At 39.6% G+C, this 6,726-nt stretch overlaps 1 protein-coding gene across 1 annotated transcript in view; it reads right to left on the minus strand.

Moving 5' to 3' along the window:
- Positions 1-779, minus strand: part of LOC126399529 (E3 ubiquitin-protein ligase TRIM39-like) — a 7,145-nt gene extending 6,366 nt beyond the window's left edge. Inside the window, exon 1 of the mRNA XM_050059555.1 lies at positions 704-779. The gene's annotated coding sequence lies outside the window, so the exon portion shown is untranslated. The remainder of the gene's footprint in view (positions 1-703) is intronic.
- Positions 780-6,726: the final 5,947 nt, after the last annotated feature.

Below are 6,726 nucleotides of genomic sequence, written 5' to 3' on the forward strand. Positions count from 1 at the left end.
GCACGCTGTTTGATTGCGTTATCAAAACGCCGCTATTATTCGGCCTTGCTTTTAATTTATTCCACTGAATACCGAATGTGTGTTTTTTTGCAATATTCGGCCGACTATATTCGGTTACCGAATATTCGGTGCATCCCTAATATCTATTCATTTTATAAGTATGTGTCTGAGGGAGTAGAGCTAAAGAAGAAATCATCTTCTCTGTCCAAAGAGAAGTCAGGTTGGACAAAGAGGAGGAAGAGAAGGTACACAGGGAGAGGATGATGATACAAAGAGCAGAGAATAAGACACATTTAATGTGTACAAGAAAGTTGGAATCTGCTGCTCTGGACTGCAGACAATTATGAGATCATTCATTTCTACAACACCTACGACTACTGATGGACCTCAGTGGAAATTCTGCCATGAGTGAAACTTCCTGTCTGAGTGGAGCTCGGGATTAGACTTCATACTGGTTGTTGGAACACACTAAGCTGTACTTCCTTACAAAGACAGACAGCACTAATTACAGACACACTGGAACTGAGAATAAAAATCAGATACGAAACTCTGTATGTTGATACATTTTAAGGGAATCCAAGCTAGGCTAGTTAGCTTTTAGCATGACTAGTTTGTTTATTCTTTCTTACTGATTCTGGTTTTAACTAAATTATGACAGAAAACTTAGTTACTGCATTTTGTCTGTGTAGGGCAGCGTACTCACCGGTGTTTGTTGTTGAGAAGAACCTGCTGGATCAGTTAAATGATAGAGAGACACAGAGAGACTTATCTCAACTGCAGCTCTGCTCTCTGTCAGATAAACTTTCACTTTCATTTCAGGAAATGTGACGTAGCAGCTCCTTCACTGTTGGTCCGCCCAGGAGTGGGCTGGGATAACAAGCTGGACTCAGACTGGCCCACCACAGTCAATCACACAAAAATAAGTCATTTATTCTTATATATTTATATATGACAATGAGTATCATTACGGTTACAAGAGTCTATGAAGCACAGCAGAATAGTTATAGCTCCTGCTAGGCTATGATTGGACAGGCTGCGTTCGAGGGGCAGGACTCAGCAAAGGGTGATCTGAAATTAAATTCTTATGATTTTAAATTATTGTTTATTTTATTAATTTTGCTTTTTTGTTTTGTTGTATTCAACAGAAACAAAAGTAAGAGGACAGGCAGCTGGCTTGTTGATAAGTCCACACTCATAACTCAGAGGCACAGTCTGCATTAGTTTGAATACAATAAATAAAGTGTTTGTTTACATTTGTGAATAGCTACTGATTTTTTACTCAGTATCCTCCGCTGGGCTGTAAAGTCTAACAAAGCAGCAGCTGTGTTGTGTAAAGCATAATAATCTGGATGGATCAAACCCCCTGGCATCACCATGTGCCCAACCCAGCAGACATGAATTTGGACTGGAGACACAGAAACTCATAAATAAAACACATGGTACTTGGATTTAATATTTAATATGTTCCGAACCGTTGTGAAGCTGCGCTGCTGAACAGCTGAACATCTGTTTTCACAACATGTGTTTCTTGTGTTTCTCACCTGAGAACAAAGTCAATTAATTGGTAAGAACAATATTTAATTGATTAAAAACAACAAATTTAACCCTATGTTGTTTTTGTTGACAACTTGAACCACTAAAGAAGCACATGAGCATTATATTACAAACTGCCATCAGTATGAAAGTTTATATATGACCTTTCTTTGCATCGGCTGGTTGCTGCTTCAGCATGAGGGTACCGGGGGGTGATGAGCATCCAGCCTCAGCTGCACAGGGATCAGCACACTGCAGGCAAAACTGTTACAGTTTGATTATCCCCATGTGGAAATGTACCTCTTTCTTTAAGAATTTAAAAGTTTCTGCACACAACTGTTTGTTTGTGCAGGCTTCTTAAGTCTTCTGAACATCAGGATGTGCTTGTGTCAAATGTGAAGCAGACAAAAAGAAACCTTAAAGCCTTTTTATTAATAAAGTCCCTGAATTGGACCTGTGGCATCAGACTGTCGATTTTAATCTATCACTGTGGCTTACTGCTGGGCCCATTTGATATTTGTCTTGTTTTTTGTCTGTGGTTGAATTTAAGCGGAGGAATTCACATCCACCGAAATGCTATCTACGGGGATTTGGTGGTATACCTTTCTCTCCCCGTCTCACTGGATTTAATTCTTATAAATCCAAAGTCCATCTCTGCAGACCAGAGTCAGGGTCTGCTGGTGCAAACATCACTTTCTCTATAGCATTTTTTAAAAACTTTAAAACTAAGATATCTTCTCCAGTCAAACTTAGGAAGACACCCTCAACTGCAGATCACAAATTTACTGGGATTAAAAAACTTACTGTTAAATCAGCAGCATCGCAGCTTGAGGCAAATCTTCAAGAGGAGACAGTCTGTTTGTTGTCTGCATTCAAAGATGATTTTCTCTCTGTTAGCCAGCTGAGACGTCCAATCGACCTGATTCAAGATAGAGTCTGACAGAGTTTAGCTCAGCTACTTACTTGTTACATCTGACTTGTGTTTCTCAGCAGCAGCATCCCTAGGTGTTCTGTCTGCTTTTAACATTTTTTAATCCCCATTTTTGCTGCTGTAGTGTCTAGTCTGAGGTTTTTCAGTCTTCCAAAAGAAACTACTCTGATGTCTCCTTATGGTCTCCTATCTGCTTGCTTCCACTGGATAGTGGAGTTTAAGTGGACTGTGCAGACAAATGACTACAATCAGGTCCAATAATACTTTATAGTTTTATTAACAATGAAAGTGTTAACTTGGTACAATTCTTAACACTTCTGTCTTCCATGCACTTTACGGGCTCCTGACAGGCTGCTCAGGTAATCACTAATTATCTTCTCTTTTGAATGGATTAAGGATACAAACAGCTGTGCTCATTTTACTCCTGGTTACTTAATTTGGAAAGATTTAGCATCAGGAGGGCCCAATTGGTTTTAAATGCCTGACTAGAATGGTAATTAAGAAAGGAAAATATAATGATAGTTAATAGTTTGGTTTCATGAAAATCTTAAGGATTTAAACTAAATATCCTTCATTTAGTCTTGAGTTTCTTTACACCTATATTTCCCTTTCATATTCAGATGCCCCACAACCCCTCATGACCCTTCAAGGCCAGGTTTTACTGAATACATAGATTGCGATAATTTAATTAATTGCAAATCTGTGTCACTAATTTACAATATCATCTGACACTGAAAGCCCTTTAGGTTCTGCAAGGTCACCTAATCTTGAGGCCCTTTCTTGACGAAGGGCCCTATGTCAAAAACTTGTTTTACCTTAATTATTTCAGTTTATATTGTGCTCACAGTGTAATTTTCAATATAAATCTGGCTAATTTTCTTGATCAGGGGTGCCTGACAAACATTGACGCACAGAACAGACTCAGATTACAGTAGTAGTAGCCTATTGGTGTTTCCTTTAGAGGTCCATTTCTGCCAGTGATGGAAAAAAACACCTAGTATCTCAAAATGACGAGAAACTTTACTGAAATGAGTGAGTATTTCAAAATAATGAAAATTGATACTAAGTCATTATTTTGCACGTTTCTCATTATTTTGAAATACTAAGGCTCCATACAGAAAGTGTTTTAGCATTACTGTGCGCCTTGCGTTTCTACACTCTAGGCACCTGGCGTTTTTGACGGAGCTCCCTGAACTCCTCAAGTTGAAAAAACTTCAACTCAGAGTAGAAAAGCACCCTCTGTCATCTCTTTTTGCGTCATCTTTTATCCCATTGTCCAATCAGATGATTTGAGAGGTGGGTCCTCTGTGGTAGTCATGGCAATTTGTTTAAAGTTGGTAAACAATTGAGGAAAAACAGGTGGGAGCAATTGCTGGATACACAGAGCTAAACGGCCCGATAGACAGCAGGTTGTCAAACTGCCCCATCATCCCGGAATATGCCTGGAAACAGCCATTATCGAGATGAAGTTCCTGAACTGACTGGTGGTACTCCCCATGATCCACCCTCTTTTTTAGGATCTCATATAGATCTCCATTTCCCTGTACAGTGTAGTCTTTCACCGTCAACCAGAGCTAGAGCAAGTACCCTCTGCCTGTCCATTTTAGGAACTAGATACTAATTACTGTGGAAAAAACAACGGTAGATTGATTACACAGGAAGGTTCCTGTAAGGACGAGATGGGGTAGTTGCTAAAAGTTTCTCTAATTATAATGACTTACATGGTCTCTTTTTGTCATCACAGTGGCATAAATGGGCTTCCATAGTTTCTCTCACATTCTGCCGATTCTGAGACAATGAATACCATAAAGTCTGCTGCTGACGAACCACAATCCACACACACACACACACACACACACACACATATCCAAGCTTTATACAAATGTAGAAGAAAGTAGATATTGCACCTAAACAGCATAAGCAAGCTGTCATGGATTTTCATCCTCCACGTTATGGCCGATCTCCGATTGATCTTCTTAACATAACTCAAAAGGATTCCTTTCCTAATGAGGTCATTGTATGGCAGAATGTAGAGCTGCCGTAGAGAACAGGTCAGAGAAAGGTAAAGGGGGGATGAGACTAAACAGAATGAATTACAACAGAGCAATAAACTAGGACAAGTATGCAGCACAGGAGATGTTTTTATGGTTATAATGTCACCAGATCCACCTTAAAACGCCCTGTGGCTTCTGTGATAAGGAGGTATCATTTTTACTCAATACTCCAAGATTTACTCAAATGAATGTTCCTTTCTGACTGCCAAAACAATGAATCCAGGTGTTTGAACATGTCTTGACAGATTATGATAGTGTGTCTTGCTAAAACTGGAAAATAAATGTTTCCAAACCCAAATTTCCAAACATGAAACTCATTTAGGCATTTAGGTTTTTGCATAATCAAATTTCATACCCCTGTAAGGCTGTATTTTCCCTGTGTTTAAAAAGACTGCTGTGTACCCACTAATGAACAGATCACTATTCAAATTCTCATCAGTTCACCTAATAGAAACCAAAATTTAGCTGAAAACAATAGCACAGGTGTCCAGGACAATAGTATCAGTCTATTGGGAAATACAAAATAATTAAAAATCAGGATGTAAACACCTGGCTGTTGTTGCCATGAAAAATTTCCACGCATATCTCCTCACCAAGAACATTTTCTTCACACTCTCCCTCGGTTACATTTCCTGTGAAGTAATTATCCTAAATTAACACAGTAAGACTCTCTGCTCACAGCCATGAGAGACTGGAACGCCTGCTAAATTTACATAACACCTGTAGCTAATTCACAGCAAAAAATAAGTCAGGTAATTACAGGATGATGCAGAGTCTGGACCCGCCATAATCCATTAATTATCTATGTTTTCGAAGGAAGTGATTTTGAAGTTGACGCCTAACTTTGTGTTTTACGTGTCCTCTTTGTGTGTGTGTGTGTGTGTCTAATTTGTCTTTTTCCAAACCTAGGGTCTCAGGACAGAGGATCCTGTACATTGTACAGATTATAATTTAAAGGAATACTTCACCCACAATATGACCATTTCTGTATATTTTACCCTTCGTTACGTAGACTTTGTGATGAACCCAAGGTAACACAGTAAAATGTGCCCTAAAGGTGAAGTTTTGTGCATGCCTCAGTTGTAAACGAAGAATCCAAAAATGGCAAACATTCTTGATGAATTGAAGTACAGGGAGAAATGCATTTGGTAATTGCAATACTACATCAAAACATCCCTTTACAAACTGTCACATAACTTTTGCAGTAAAAGCAAAAGCCAAGTCTTGTTTATCCAGTCATATGTTTAGTACTTCCCAAACACAACAACAGACCGGGCTGCACATGTCCTGAAATGGTGCTAAACAACACCAACCACCATCCCCTCCTCCTCCTGATGAGAAAAACATCTCATATACATGTAATGTGAACTACGTATCTGTGGTTTACAGAAATGCCAAATTCCAACATTTTTTTTTCCGTCCACTGGGCTGTGTGAATACAAGTAGTGTGCATGTTTGAAATCTGCTGTTGCATTTCTGTTTATGCGGACATGTTTTGAAAAGTAAGGTTTTAGGAAAGGTGCATGTGTTTGAGAAGTACTATGCATGATGACTGGATAAATGAGATTAGATTCACATTTACTTCAATTCATTAAGAATGTTTGCCGTTTTTGGATTCTTCGTTCACTGTTGAGACATGCAAAAAACAAAGTATTCCTTACAAATTCAAGGTTATGGGACAATAGTGTCGTTCACGAACGAATCGTTCAAAACAACAAATCTGTTGAAACAGAACTAAACTGAATCACTTCGGGAACTGATGTATTCATTTCTCAGTTCAGTTGAGCCCAGCAGCGAGCGTGCAGGCCAGGAGTGGAACTGCACATTCGGTCTGTGCGAACAATGAATCACTTGTGAGTCGTGAGGCAGCCTGGGTGCAGGGAGGGACTGCCTACCACGTGACGAATCATTCGGTGAACGACGTAACCCTGATCCCTGAGTGATTCACATCATTTCTTCTCAGTGATACACTTACATAGGGAGCGTTTTCTCCAAGCTTACGGCTAATGTAGCCAGGAGTAAGCCACATGAACACAATCACACACCTCCTCATTGTTTTAACAGACTTAGTTTCCAGATAAACAAACTTAAAACGTTAGGCTGGCCAGTAATGAGACTCACCAGTGCAGGGCAGACGCAGCAGCAGCTCAGCCGCGTATCAGTTCAGTGAGTCGGACAACGCAGTACATAGTCAGGGCTCCTCCCGCC

Source organism: Epinephelus moara, chromosome 13, assembly GCF_006386435.1.
Source record: "Epinephelus moara isolate mb chromosome 13, YSFRI_EMoa_1.0, whole genome shotgun sequence".
Classification (NCBI taxonomy): Eukaryota; Metazoa; Chordata; class Actinopteri; order Perciformes; family Serranidae; genus Epinephelus; species Epinephelus moara.